The 15,471-nt window shown below is 48.6% G+C and overlaps 1 protein-coding gene across 8 annotated transcripts in view; it reads left to right on the top strand.

Annotated features, from left to right (window-relative positions):
- Window positions 1-6,296: 6,296 nt before the first annotated feature.
- Window positions 6,297-15,471, top strand: part of MRAS (muscle RAS oncogene homolog) — a 41,317-nt gene continuing 32,142 nt past the window's right edge. For 4 of the 8 annotated variants that reach the window (XM_037397710.1, XM_037397712.1, XM_037397714.1 and 1 more), the window contains exon 1: window positions 6,375-6,774. The gene's annotated coding sequence lies outside the window, so the exon portion shown is untranslated. The other 4 variants (XM_037397715.1, XM_037397716.1, XM_037397713.1 and 1 more) reach the window with 4 other exon arrangements.

Genomic DNA, 15,471 nt, shown 5'->3' with positions numbered 1-15,471 from the left:
AGAGCCACCACCAACTTGCAGACTGACACAGAGTGCTCCAGAGCCCCATGGTACTACATCTCAAATGTGGTGATGAATTGACCTGCTCAGAGCTCAAGCACACCAAGAAGATAAGCTCTCTTGTATGTGTGGAACTGAGATCATTAAAAGTGAAACAATGCTAAAAGCTACCTCACTTCCCACTTGCCATGTTCTGTCTCCATGTCTCACAGCACCCAGCCAGTCCAGGCCATTTGTCATTCTCCTGTGCTTAATTCTGTTGCCTTAGCTCTTGACGTGTGGTGAGTGTCCATCCAGAAACCTGAGCATTAACTAAATATTTTCACTAGATAGGTAAGCTAGTTTTTCTTCCTGTTCAATATCAAATTTCTGCAGGTTAGTGTCCTACAAGTGCTTTTGGACTGCCAGTGCAACGTAAGAAGCCCTTGTCATTCTCTTTCCGGTAAAATGGCATTTACAGTGTTCCTTAGAATAAAATTTTCATAGCTAAATGTTGTTAGTGTCCCGATTGACATGCATCCCATCAGGTTCAAATTCCCCTGAGAATCTGCCTTTTCACCAGACTCTATTTGTGAGTGAACATAGAACTTGCTGTAATGCTGTACATCCCTCAGATGAAATCCCTAAGAGGGAAAGTAATTGCCTTTTTGCATGCAGAAGTGGTAAAATCAGGTGGAGCTAATGCTTTGATAGTTAAGAGAATCAGTTATTAATACTTCTGCATGGAGGCAGCACAGCCACTGAGGCTCTTGCAACTGTGAATCTGACAATCTTGCTCTTGGGCGAAGCATATGCAGTCATCTCTAATCTGTTCCATCTCTCCACAAGCAGCTCACCCAGCAATGTGAACAAATTGCCTGGAAATGTCGTCATTGGGCTTCATCTGGCACTATCTCCCCTTCTGGGTCACTGATTTCCTCATCTCCTCTGCCTTAAAACTCACATCATACATTAATTTGCGGCTCTCCAGTACTGAAGCAGCTGCACTGTGCCTTCCCTGCTCAACACCAGCAGCTTTCATCCTCTGAAGTGCCCTTTAGTGCTGCTCATACGAAGACCTCCTGAATATGTCTCAAGTGGCCTCCCTGCCTGCTACATAACAGCATGTGCTCTGCTAGCTTTTGTTGCATCACAAGAGAGCTTAGAGCTGTTCTGCTTTCGGAAATTGGGTAAGATTCGGTCTCCTTCCTACAATGACTCAGTGTGCCAAAGAAATTACTCCTGCCTTGTAGGAGCAGCTACTGCAGAGCCCTCAGAGCTGTGCCAGCCTCTACTAGCCACCAGCTGCCCTCTGGAGAGCCCCCTTGGCCAGCAAGGAGCTGGGGCTGCTCCACGCTTGTGTCTTATGATTGCTAAATATAGAGTCCATTGATAAATACCAGAAATGCATAAAGGACACAAGAATCAACAGTTGTTGCAGAGTCGTCTTAGCTAATACAGCCTTTTCCTCTGTTCTTTTGCCCATGTCCCTGTGGTATTTCAACACCACCCTTTGCATTTTGAGTAGATATCTCTGCAAACCAAGTTCATACTCAGTTCTTATTGCAAGGGTGTCCAAGATCAGGCCGTCAACATGTAAATCAGCGCAGAGAGATGATTCTGTAAGAGATAAAGTCTTGTCTGGCTACTCACTGATGCTCTGGTCATTCTCTGCTTGCACTAGCCAGAGTTTATTCCTAGTCCTGGTCTGCTGCCACCGTTTAATAGCCAGGTACCACTCAGATGCTGTATCAGACCTGTTTGCTGAGCTCGAGCCAGTTCAGGCAGCCAAGCTGCCAACTTTTGCCTACTGCGGGTTTGCACAGCTATTCCCAAGGATCTAATCTAGCTAGCAGAAATGTACTTTCCTTGTGTTTTATTAGGAGTAATGAAGTCCCACCTTTCCTCAACACTTGTAAACTGAGCGCATCTGACATGGAAATAAGTGCAAGATGGTGAGGTCTCAAATGTGAAGCCCTTACTCCTAAATTAATGGTGATCTTAAAGGAAATAATTCCATTCAAAGGAAGCATCAGAGAAAATGAGTCTATTTCCTCAGGGAAGTGTGTTCTTCTATAAAGCTCTGCTGATCCTTGTCTTTCTAGAAACCAAACCGTCAGTCTCTTTGTTTTGGAGCCAAATTCCTCATCCTATGCCTGGAATATGTCCGGAAAAATATTTCTAGAGAATCCCCTGTTATAAATAACCTGGAGGGGGGAAGTATTCTATGTAACCTTCCTAAAACAAAGAACAGCAGGCTGCAAAAGGGTATGTAGAAAGGGCTGATCTCTTGTACTAAGGGAGGAAAAAAAATCTTGATCTTGAGGCAGATGTTTGCAGTGTGTGCTCAGGGTGAGTCACATGAAAGGCAAATTGAGATAAGAGCAAAGGCTCCTGAAAGAAAACTGCTGATTTTAATCTCTGTATCCCTGCCTACAGGGTCTTTTGCTGTAGAAATAAAAGCACTATGCTTGTCTGTAACATCTCCTTGTTAAAAGGTGCAGCACCACCAGCTCCCTTGAGCTTTTTGTCTACTGTTTTGCTGTACGTTTTCTTTGTATAAAGCCTCTTGGGAGTTTTTTCTGTTGTGACCAGTTTATACATGGTGCTGTGTGGTCAGCCTGTCCCAGCCCTCTTGCAGCTGTTACAGCCACACCATATCCCATCTTTAGCCACGCTTGGCTCTTCAGTCACATGTGAACTTTTATCGGGTTTATGTAGTTGCATATGAATATCACTAGATGTCCTCTACTGCTAAGTAGCTTTATTGTAGTCTGTGCCAAGCGCCACACAGAAATTCACTGAAATGAATCTCAGCTGTTTAGGCTGTCTTTTTATATAGCTTCATTGTTCCTGGTCCATAGATGTGCTGCAATATTCTTCATCCGTAGCCTGAAGGAGTGATCTGCTGCCTCTGACAGACTGGACTTACAGTGACAGCAAAGCTATTGCGTTGGTTTCATGCTGATTTGGAGACACCTGGCACATCATAGGAGCACCTCAACTTCTTCCTTTGCAGCTCATTTGAGACTGAGCCATTAGGCAGGGCTCAGGCTTTGGTCTCCCTGTGCTCTTCTCCAAATTCCAACACCAAAGGTTAAGCCTGTGAGGGTCCACACTAGCGAATTCTGATCCAGTGCAGGATGGTGTGTGCATCTCTGCAGGGTGCAGTCAGGTACAGGTCCCTGCTCCAGCACAACCCAGCTGCCCTCCAGACAGCGACACCAGCAGTGCCTTGGGTCAGCTCACGGGAGGGCCACCGTGTGCGCTCAGACCCCATGTCCATCCTCTGCCTTCTCTGCAGTGACTTCTTACTCCCAGCTACATGGCACTGGCAGGAACTTCTACAGACAAAAATCTTACCCATTGCACTGTTTCTGCAGAAAAAAACATTGCTTTTCTATGTGCAAACAGTCCCTGCCTTGCTGCCATGCCGTACAAGCCCCTGTGCTTGTAGCCACCCACTGCAGACCTCAGCTCACGTGCAGCATGCCGGGGTGAGCAAGGGAAGCATCCCCAGCCAGCCTGAAAGGCAGCTGCCAGCAAAACAAGCCAAGAGGCTCGTGCTGCATTAACCCACTCAGCTTTAATACGGGATAATAAACTGCCACATTCATCTAGCCCTAATAGTGAAATATTATGCTATATAAATAATGTGTCCTCTTATTTAGAGACAGTTTGCCTGAAGTATAGTCTGACCTGAGCAGTTCAGAGACTGTACGGTCACTTTAATCTACTAAGTGAAGCAGAAAGAGACTGGAAATGTCATGTGCTTAAAGCTGTAGGGGGGAAAATGCTGGCTGAAATTTCAAGGCACTTTTTTCTTTTAGCTTTGTATTAAGTTCCACAGTTCGAAGCTTGCCCATCCTGCACTCGCATCCCCCTGGGGAGGACTGGTAAAGGGGGGGTTCTTCATGCTACCACCTCTGCTGTCAAGTTGAAGTTTTGTTTGAGGGCGCCTTGGGGTGACTCAGCAGGATACAGAAATGCACTTAAATAGGAATTGTACCGTATAAGCGCTCAACCACAGCAGAAATTCCCCTTTAGCAATGTTGTTAACTAATACATGCTACAAGAAATTTAATGCTGCTCCAGATACTGGCTGGAATTGAAAGAGGAGGTTTTGGCTTTCCTCCTTATATAATTTTAGTATTCCTTATGGGCAGGAAGGCTACGGAGAACGGAGGAATACTCCAGACATCCAACATGTAGGAGCCAGGCCACAGGCTTTTCCTCTCAAATGCTAACTGAGTTCAGTATAAAATGCATCGGAGATTTTCAGGCTTGAGTGTCTGAATATTGGGCTTGGTTTGGAAAAACAACCCACACTTCTCCACAGAAGCAGAAATGTGCCTCTCTGAGGAGTGGTCTGTTTAAGATGCCCAAGTACAAAGCTGGATGTTCAGACTTCAAGATCTAAACCTGAAATGTTTGGTCTACTGGTCCCAGGACAATGTTTCCCCACCTTTGAGACTATATAAACACGCTGCTGTGTTTGGGATTTACTAATGGGTACCGCTTCCCAGCAGCTTTGCCAGCACTGCCCTCACCCGTGGCAAGATGTGCTGATAGCAAAAAGCCAGATTCCTTGTAGGCAGCCACCTCCGCTGCTGAACTGCACAAAGCTGCTGGCAAAGTCTGCCCTTGGGAAACTGAGGAGACCATTTCGCCCTGGAATTTGCAGCCCACAGAGGAGCCAAGTTTTGTACCAAATTCACGGGCAAGCCTGTGACTCCTTGTTGACAAATGCGTGTCTTACAAACTCAGCTGTTGATTCATGTGGACAGAATGCCTCCGTTTCATGGTTAGGTCAGGAAAGCCTGTGGGGGCTCTCCTGGACAAGTCTCCAGTCTCCAGGCAGGCTGAGATGAGCAAAGAATGTGTGGAGTGAGCCAGCCCCGCCAGGCATGCTGTGGCCACTTGCAGTGGGTCTGCTCCCTCTCACCTCCTCCACGCTGCTGGACCAATGTGGATTTTGAGGCAAAAGACTCCCGTATCTTGTTCGTAAAATGGCAGCGTGCACCTCTCCGCCTCTTACCTATGTGGGAAAGGCAGCAGAGAGGCGCTCTCTCATCTTGTGCAGGCCACAGCATGGTACCTGGCTGCCTTGGGTAGACGTTTTCGGGGAGTACTGGGCTGTGCTGCAGTGCTGATTTGGCACAGAGGGGGATCTGGGGCTGTTCACATCTCCATAAGAGCCAGTTTGAGGCATATAGGTGTGCTTTGCAAACCAGCAGGGAGGTGGGCCCTGACCCAGCCAGGTAAATGAGCAGGTGCCTGAATGCAGCCCCCTGAGATGCTCATGGTGCTTGGCACATGCCTGAGCACCCTGCAGGGTTGTGCCCAAGCTGCTCCTGTGGTAGGACACAGGGCACTGCCAGACCAAGTGGTCCTTGCTGGCATGGATTATTGCCTGCCCCCCCTGCGTGGGCAGCGTGCGTAAGGGAACGAGGGCAGGCACAGCAGCAGGATTCTGCACCCCTCAGCTGCAAGGGGAAGGTGTGAGGGTGGCAAAGGGGTGAGATGCAAAGTGCTGCTTTGGTTCCATCTCCCAGCGCCAAGGGTACAAAGGCGAGGCAGGAGGAGTGACCACTGCCCGTGTGTTCCCTTAAGTCTCAGCTCGCGTGAGCCCTGTTGTCTTAAGCACAAACTCTGCTATTGCGATAAAAGTTCATAGGGCTTCCTCGTATTTCCTATGAGCGTACACGCGTGCGGTAGCTGGTTCTTGATGGCAGTGTGTGCCGTGTTCACGTGGCACGAACGGCGGCCGCCTAACCCCGTGCCCTCCAGCCGCTGCCGGCCCAGCCGGCAGGGACGCGGGCGTTGACCCTCCTCCTCCTCCTCGGTCCCGGCGGCCGCACGGACCCCTGGGCCCGCAGGGTCGCTCCGCTCGCTCTCGGCCCCAGCCCCCGGGCCGCGGGGTACCGGCCGGGGAGCGGCGAGGCACCGCCCGCCCGAGAGGCTTTAAGGTGCCGCCGCCCGTGCCTGCCGCGGTCCACCTTAACGCGGCGGCGGCGGACGGGCCCATTGCCGCGCCGGGGGTCGGCGGCCCCGGGCCCCCCGGGAGCCGCGCTGCCTCCCCGCGCCCGCCGGGGAGCGGCACCACAGCGAGTCAAAAGTGAGAAAAGCGTCGCCGTCACCGAGCCGCAGGTGATGGCGGGTCCCCGCCGCCGCCGTGAAAACCCCTCCGGCGGCGCCCGGCCCGGCCCCCGGCGGCGGGGCCGGGCTATTTATAGCAGCCGCCGCGGCGATATAAGGGCTGGCCGGGTGCTGGCTCCCCTGCCGCGGCCGCCGGGGCGGGAGCGGGCGGGGGCCGGCGGCGCTGCCCGGCCGCGGGCGCCTCTCGGCGGGCATGGGCGGGCGCTGAGGGCGCGGCCCCGGGTGAGCGGGGCTTGGGGACGGGGCTGGGAGGACGCGGGCCTGGGTGGCGCTTTCAGCAGGGGCGGGGGGAGCCCCCCCCCAATAAACTGCGCTTTTTGCCGCCGCTCCCCCGCCAGGCGAGGGGCGCGGGGTCGCGCGGCCGGCAGCTGGGCGCTGCACGCGCGGAGAGCCCGCGGGCGCGGCGGGGGCACGGTGACATCCCCGGTAACGGCGGGGCCCCCCCGCCTCTCTTCCCCCGGTAACGCCCGCTGAAATGCGGCGCCCCGCTCTGGCATGACCCCCCCCGGCGGGAGGAGCGCGCCCCGGGCACCGCCGCCTTCCCGGGCCGGAGCTCGCTGTCGGGAAGAAAGGGCTGTCGCCGACTGTCGCCGCGGAGCCGCCGCTCTCAGCCACGCCGGACGCCGGCTCGGGACGGTACGGTGGCTTTGTCTCGCGGGGGGCTCTCGGGATCCCGGGGGGTCCCTCCCTCCTTCCCTGCGGAAAGCTTGGAAAACGGAACATGTGTGGCACGGCGGAGCGCTGTGGGATGCGTGCCCGCTGGGTGCGCGCTGGCCAGGGGCGCGCTCCGGGGCGCGCCGGGTGGCGAGAGGTCTGGGGGAGTTGGGGTTTGCTGGCGTTTTGTTCTGCCTGGGGTACCCACCCCACTCCCCCACCCCCCGATTCAGAGCCGCTCTAATCTTTTATTTTCCTACCTTTTGCATGTTTTCTGTGTTGCAAGATTTCCTATCTTGTATTAAAACTGTTCTTCGACCACTAAGTACTTTGTGAAAGCTTCCAGATTCGTGTGTTTGAGTTATTTGCTAGACTTTTAGAAGAAAGATGTAGATGCTATCTTGAATTACAAAGAGGCAAGGAGAGGAGGAGGTACTTTCTTTTCCCCCCCTTGTACTTTTTTTCAGCTTTGAGAACTGAACCGCAGCTGAAAGACAAGGACATTTCAGCTTTGTGCTTGGGATTGCTGGGGATTAGAAAGAAAACTTGTAACGTTGGTTTGTTTTTTTTAAAAAAAAAAACAAAAACGGCTCAAGAGCCCTAGAAGCAGTGTTTAGAAAACCCTGCTTCCCAGAGAAACAGAGCCACGCTGGCTGCGAGTTGAGGAGCAAGTTAAGAGTTGGACCTGGGGTGGACCAGTCTCAGCATCCTGTGCTTGACTGCTCCAGCAAACCTCCCTGTCGAGCTGCTCACTTCGTACAACAAATCGGGACTTTACGCTGTGGCAGTTCGGGGTAGGGGTTGGGGTTTTGTCAGGAGAGCAAAGCGTACGGTGGAGTCCTGCCCCCCTCTCCTCCAGCATAGGCAGCTGCAGCCCTTCTGCACCCATCAGCTGGGACTTTTCTGCATTAGTTGCCTAACGTTCTGAAAGTGTGAAAATCTAAACCGCCAACTCCTTAGGTATCTTAAGTCATCTCAGTTTGGATTTTGGTGGCAGGCTTCAAGGGATGCTGTTGACTGGAAACATTCTATTTATGTCTTACCTGGATATTTTTGTTTATCCAGTACTTGATACTAAGAACAAGCACACCAACCTTATAGTCGTACCTGGATACAGATATGCTTCTGGATTTTCGCTATGAAATTACCCAGTTAGCTCAGGCCCCCTCTGCATGAGAGAGATGCATTTCAAAGGCCTAAAACTGCATGGGTCAGGTGTCACTAATTTTCTTTAGGAAAGGTGCTTGTCTGTTGCTCTGAATCTGTTAGGGGCATTGTAAAAACGGGGTCTATTAATCAGGAGGAGATACGAGAGAGAACAAGGGTGTGGCAAGGAAATTATGAAGTAATAGGTTTTTAAAACCTGCCTCTCGATAGCATAGCTTTGGACTGCCTAATAGGGGTAGGATTTCTTTCTACATACTTGAGTGTGAAAATACAAAGCTGGCAGTATCTCTTTAGAAATAATAGTGCATATAGAAAAATAGGTGTTCTTTATATTATAGTTCTGCATCCATTTGTTTGACTTCCTTTGATTTTGCTCCTCCATTCCAGGAGATATCACATATGATATGAGTGTATAGCCCAAACTGCAGAGGGCCAAACACCCCGCCAGCATGACTCCTGAACCACAGCAGCTGCACCAGGTTTGGAGCTGGCCCAGCATCTTTTTTCAGAAATGATGTGAAAGGCAGTTTCTATTTATTGAAGTTTTTGGTGGGTGTTTTCACAAGCTCAAAATTTTTTGCGGAGGAACTAAGAATTACAGAAACAAAGCTTGCCTTCTTCATAGGGGGTAGTGTTTGGTATGTGTTGTGTTGGGTGTCTTTTTTTTTTATTAAACTGGGACTGAGGCTAACAAAAGGGAAGAATAAAACTGTATCATCTCTTGGTTAGAGGGGACTTCTTTCCTTTTTTGGAAATTTTTTTTTTTTGCATAGGGGGAGAGATGGCATTTGGGGACTGGAAGGAGGAAGGCGAGTCCTGTACATGAGCTGATGTTGTCATTGGCAAAGTAGTACATGAGGGCAACGCACAGACAAGCGAATACAGGAGAAATTAATGAGATGAATCATTATCATTGACATCGTGCTATGGTTCCTTAGAGCTCTTCAACTGTGGACAGAAGCGGTGTCCTGTACCTGAGACCTGCGCAGCCCTTTGGCTCACACCGCATGCTGCCGGTAGTGTTTTGCTGTTAAGACCATCAGGGCAGAAGCTCTTCTCCCTTCTTCTCTTAATTCTGGAGGGCTGCTTGAAGAAAGCTGTTTGGCTTCATTCATTTCTTCCATTTTTATCTTCTGTCTTTGGGTGTGAAATATTTCTTGTGGCTGGATTCAAGCCAAGAGCCTCTACGTATCGCCCACAGTTGCCAAGCCTGGCATCCCTGCTGACCTGCAGGGCAGAGGGAGGTGAGTCAATTCATTAGGATGAATCAGTCTGCCCTATGAAGGTTTTAGGCTCCAGACTTCAACTGGAACAGTCTTAATTTGGTTTTACCTGGTTTGTTTGCTCTGCGCAGCTCCAGCCACACTGTCACTCCCAGTGGCTCCTCGCTCAGCCTTTGCAGCCTGCGTGGGGCCTCTGGTGTGGCGTGGGGCCCCTGCGTGTGGGAGCTGCCCTTGCCTCAGTGTTGTAACTTCTCCATGACTCTGTGTCCCTTTTACCTCTCTTACCTGCAGAGGTAGAGGCAGGAGGGATTGCATCTCAGCAGGGGAACGTGCAGCCCTCAACGCAGAGCGTACTCCAGACTCTAGAGGTGGAGAATATTAACATGAACCCACAGGAACGAAGAAGGGAGCATTTTTGTATGGTGCTGGTGTTTGCGTAAGCTTTTACTGTCATAAGTAGATGAGGGTTGGGGGGATAGATTCAATATGGAAAATATGGAATTAATTTCCAGGCTTCCAAGACAGTACTATAGATGGGATTGAAGAAGAAATGTGGTGTTAAAAGATAAGGAAATATGCCTTGAAAGTGGCCTTTCAAAGATCAACTTTATTATTCTTGGTGTCTGAGGCACCCAGTTTTAATGAAGTATAAAGCAGAAGGGGTTGGGAGGATTTTGGTCCAAGTGAAAACAGAATGAGCGTGGGACTGGCAGATGGGAGGAACGTTAGCCTAGTCCTTGGTGGAGTTACTGCTTCTTTCTCCTGTTGTTGCCTACAGAGGGACTTGACAGAAGATATTTGGTGGGGAGGGGAGTGCAGCCCTCCTGTTCTGCTTGAATGTCACTGGCTCTTTTTCTCCATGGGGAAACAGAGGTCCAGCACTCCAGTCCGTCACATCCTGAGTGTTTGTATCCAGTGTAAATCTAAAGGAAGTCCATCAACTTCAATAAAATCTGCGATAAGCTACAATTGGCTTTTTCTGGACAGAGAGGAAAAATGAACGCTGTAACTTCAGGTGCTGAATTTTTTGGCGTACTCATTTTTTTGAGATTTATGACTCTTATTCTCCATTTGAGAATGCAGTGGAGCAATTGCTGATCCGTCCATGCATGTATATGTGAGAAAATGTCAGCGGAAGAGTAATAAGTGTGGAAGTCTTGCACAGAGATATGGCAAACCGGCCATCTGTTTTTAGATGATGAAATAAGTATACAAAAATATGTCTTCTGAAATAATGATTGAGGGAAGAGGTGGGGGAAGGGTTGGGGGAGGTTAATGATATTTCTAAGTAGTTTTCTGTACTTTATGATACTTATCCCGATATAAAATTATCCTGATAATTTTACTGCTTCAGACACTAGTTCCTCAGTAAGTGGTGATTCGTGTGGCGCAGACGTATAGGTTTTGTCAGAGAGACTAGTCCAGTGGCTGGAGCTAGCTGAACAGATGGAAAACCTGCTCCAAGTTACTTTCTGTCACAAGACTGCCCAAAGGCAGGGAGGCTAAGGTCAGCAGCTCTTATGGATAACCATAACTGTGAATCTGCCTCTCACTGAACCCACTTTTCTTCTTCCTAAAATAGGGTAGTAGAAGCTTCTTCATTGTGGGGTGTGTTGGGAGCATAAATATAGCAAATGCTGAGATACTTCAGAAGGCATCTAAGTATTTGAGATACTCTGGGGCTGGATTCCCCTTCCTGCTGCTTCTCTTCCACCCAGAACTGACCAGCAGAATTGCTTAATGCTTCTACAGCTGAGGGGGTTTTTTATTAATTTTTGGCTATATTTTGTTTGCCTTAGAACTTTTTTGCCATTGATGGGCTTGAGATTAAAGTCCTGAACTACTTTCTTTCGCTTTCTTCTACTACAAGTATAAAGCTGCTTATCCTTCTCCCAGATAACATAATGCCTGCCTTGCCTTCTCTTTCAGAAGGTCTGCTTCTGGAAGGACTGTTGTACAAATATATAACTTTATGCAGCGTGATAAAAATGGTTTATTCTTTCTTCATCCCTCACAGCCCTCCACTACCTAAGCCTTCTTTGTTGCTGCAAATTCCACGGTTTTATACAAAGCCTCTCTTTTTTGAATGTACAACAGTTCTCGCTCCTGTGCTAACTTGCTAAACCTACCTGAAATGGGCACTTCATTTTGGGGAGGGAAAAATATGTTTATTTTCCTCAAGGTGAGGAAATGCCCACACATGGTTTGCTGATTGCTGCTCTCTCTGGTTATTGCCAACTCCTGACTGCATCTGCCTAGTTCTTGGGCTGGAGATGAGTGTCACTGAGGAATTCCTGGGGACTGTTTGGCACTGAGTGGTGATTTGTAAGGATCAAACATGGTGGGCCAGATGACTGGTTTATGTAGTGGCTGCTGTTAGTCCACTGAAGACCAAACAGCTGCTCCAAGTTTCCGTCATCTCGAGTGAAAACAAGTACAACTGCACCAGCTTGCAGCCAGTTTACAATAAGCCTGTTCCCTGGGCTGTGAGTTAACCTTGCGAAGTGTCTCCTGGGGTCAGGTCTGTTACTCTTGTATGTGAAAATAAGTCTTGGTGTGCTTTCTGATTTACTGGAGTGTAAATAAAGCAAGAAGGTCTTTCACTTACAGGCTCACTCATCAGCATATATTAGTAACGCTCATCAGCTTTTGACTGGAACTTTGATGGCATAATTACTGTAAAAGGGTAACATATTCAAAACTACCTGTGTGACTTTGGGAGTTAGATTCCTAAGAGTCTTAGTCATTATTTTAAACAGGAACCAGCTTTTTAAGCCACACATACTCCTGGAAGTTTTAAGAAAAGGCTTCTGTTATCATGTCTTTTAAATGACAGGTTTTAGGATGAACATGGCAGCTCTGCCACTCTGCTCATCTCTGATATTAAATAAGGAGGTTGAAGAAACAATTAGAAAAATAATGTGGAAAATAGATTCTCAGAGGTAATCTTGGTAGAGAGGTCCATGATGTAAAAATGGCTACTCTTCAGTCACCTGACAGCAGGATGGATGTGAGTGTGTACTTTCATCTGTGTCCTCAGGACATCTGGGAGGATGACTGTTGTCTCAGCCATCACCGTAGACAGAGCGAAACATACATTTCTCCAGATGCAATTTGGTGCACTGAATTCAAACAACTTGTGACTGGAACAGTTCGAGTCACCAGCGCGAACATGGTTATCGGAAGAAACAGATAAACTAAGAAAAGAGTCTTGCATACTCTAGTGTTTATGTTTGTGTAGGTAAGACTTCAATTTGCTATCAGTCTTGGGTCCCTTTTTGAGCAGTGATGGATTAGTGTTGGTACTTGTGCAATTTTTAAAGCATTCCTGTAACACTTGTAATGCAAAATTATTTATTTTGCAGCATGACTGTGAGATAGGGACCTACTATTTATCTTGCTTGTACAGCTGGGGAACTGGAGTATTCAGTAGAGCTAAACACAGCACACAGGATCACACAGGGAAGTGTGAAGCAGGACAGGCAGGAAGGTGCTGAAACTGGTTCTCAATTCCTGTGAAAACCATCAAGCTCTGATCCGTGTTCTGCCTTCCTATCAGGTTCCTCCTCAGTGCTTCTGAGGCAGCTTGGGACGTTTCCTTGGCTAGACAAGGTGGGATTTGGCTTTTCTAAGGAGGAAAGATCAAGCCTGGTTATGGAGGGAGGAAGATGATGTATGTCTGAGGGAAGATGCGGAACAGGGAGCATTCCCCAGCTAAAGGTGCCACCACCACTTCTTCAGCAAGCCTGGCTTCCCCAGTGCTGGCATAGGCTGCCTCACAGCTATTGAAACTCCATTCTGCTGGGCAAATCCCTGTTCTTCCTGTGTCCGGAGCCAGCTCTGCTCTTTTTAATAAAGTTGATATGAGTGGCTGGGTTGATGATGAAGCCTTCTGTCCAGCTGCTGGCTCCACATCTGCTGCCGCCGTGCTGTGTCCCTGTGCTGCCTGGGCTCCCTGAGGGAGATCTGCCCTTGCTCCGTCCTGGCCTTGTGAGGGGCACCGGTGTTTTGGTTTTGGGGGAGGAAGCTGTTGCAAAGCCTGCAGGAGGAATTTTTTGTTTTGGTTGCATGGTGAACAGTAACAATACATGTTTTATTGCTCAGAACATATCCACATTTATATGATGCTATATTTAAAAAGGAGAAAAAATGAGTCATGAGGAGCTATGCTAATGCTAAGTATTTATGTCTATCTCTTATGAGGCTGAAGGCAGCGGGAGTTAAGAAACGCTCTTGTGAAGTGTCGAGAGGATTTACAGATCAAACTAAAGCCCACTGAAGTCAGCTGTAAGTCATGCTGTGCCTCGCTTTGGGCCCATATCACGTACCTTGTGCTGGTTACAGGGAAATTCTTTTCTTGAAAAACCTGGAAGCGCTCAGTGCTGTTAGCTTCCCTGGGCTTGGGCAGGAGCTCGCAGAGCTGCGGGCTGGAGCAGAGATCTTACCTTCTCAGCGGTTACTGCTCCTTTGCTGGAAGGTCACACCTGGGTCGTGGCCAGGGCAGGGATGTCCCTGTCCCTCTCAGGCCATGCCTGCAGCATCACACAGCAGGTACCCACATCCTGAGCAGGAGCAGGCAGAGTCTGGGCACAGCCACTTCTGCCTGCACAAGAGCTGTAGTCCCAAGGAGATGCAGGGTTGGGGTCCGCTGCAGTACAAGCTGCCAGAGCTCTCCTGTTGGAGCCTGCTAGGGACACGGGGGTGCCAGGGTTTGATACTTCCACTTACGGCATGTCTTGACACTAATTCAGTTGGCTTGCACTTAATTATGAAGTGCAAGTGTGGTGTGTGTTTGTTTTATTTAAAAGTTCCTTAATGAAATAGTGTTTATTTGAGAGTGCCAATGAATTAAGCTTTCCAAATGTCTGCCCACCAGCATGGCTCTGTTCCAGTCGCAGGTGGAGAAGGGATTGGAACTGGGGTTCCATTACTGGGTGGGCCAGGAACAGAGGATAGAGATAGACTCGCTGTGAACAAACCCAGACAGCATGATGTGCACAGAAAATATGGATTTGGTAACCGCAAGATGCTCTGCAGCTCCTCTGTTTTGCCCACTTATTTGAGAGGGGTGTTCGAAGTGAGAAGAAATAACTATTGAAGTGAAATCTTCGGGTTTATTGGGTGTTCTGTTTTGTTGTTGGTTTGGTGTTTTATTTTTGTTTTGGGGTTGGGTTTTTTTTTGAGAATTGGTCATATCAGTATGAAAATGAGCATGTTTAAGCTTCCTTCAATATATTTTTGTGGGGTACACTGGCAAACAAAAGGCTGTAATAGTATAAGGCTGGTTCGGGTCTGTGGAAACAAATAATTGCTCATCTTGCAAATGTAAGGGTGGTTGAAAAGCTTTTGAATAGGAATCTGTTATTTGCACTTTGCTGGAAGCAAAAAGCCTAATGGTGAGTCTGATACACAACAGCTGGAATAAAGACCCACCCAATTCAAGTTAAAAGGATGTTAATGGACATTGGTGTAGCGGGAATCCCACTCATTTTTTTCTTGAACTGGCCTTCCCGCTTAAAGAGCTACTAAAATAATCCACTGCATCATGTCTCCAGGTACCTGGTCACTCCAAAAAAGCATTTAGAGGATTTTCTTCTGTGGGTTTGTGAGCCTGTGATACAAGCTCTTTACCAGTTGGTTGTGACACAGAAAGACTCCAAAAAGATACGAAATGACAAAAAGTAACACGATGCAGATGGAATTTAATCTTTCAGGCACATCCAGACATTGTTATCGAGTCTGTCATCTGTACTTAACATACCCAGATAGCTCTTGAGTGGTCTGCATAGACAGCTGGCAATTTAGTGGAGATTGTGATCTTCAGAAAATATGTCGCTGATGCCTTGTGTAACACTTGGTGTGGAAGTATTAGTGCCACCAAACTAAGTACAAGATTTGCCGGGTGGGCAGATAGATCTGTCAAATAGGACTCTTCGGGAAGAAGTTACTCGGTACCCAGCATTCAGTCCCAGAAAGAGTCATGAAGGGCATTGACAGAGCTTGTGCTCTGGGGTGATCAGCTGGGGAGATCACTGGAGGAATCCCTTTGGCTTATTAGGGCTCGCTGCTGAGCTGTAGTTGCAGACTGGAGGTTAGTTTGATGGCTGCTGGCATTTGGGGGGGGACAAGAGCCCCCAGCTAACCTCAGAGGAGATGTGCCCCAGTGCTCTGGGAATCCCCTAAGCTCTTGTGAGTTGTTTTTGTGAAACAACAGTGCAAAGTCAAATATTGCTATCATAGCTCTCAGAGGAGTGTGTGATCTTGCTGTTAAGGTACCTGCCTAGCCACA

Source organism: Falco rusticolus, chromosome 8, assembly GCF_015220075.1.
Source record: "Falco rusticolus isolate bFalRus1 chromosome 8, bFalRus1.pri, whole genome shotgun sequence".
NCBI classification, from domain to species: Eukaryota; Metazoa; Chordata; class Aves; order Falconiformes; family Falconidae; genus Falco; species Falco rusticolus.
This window is presented reverse-complemented; position numbering and strand designations above follow the sequence as displayed.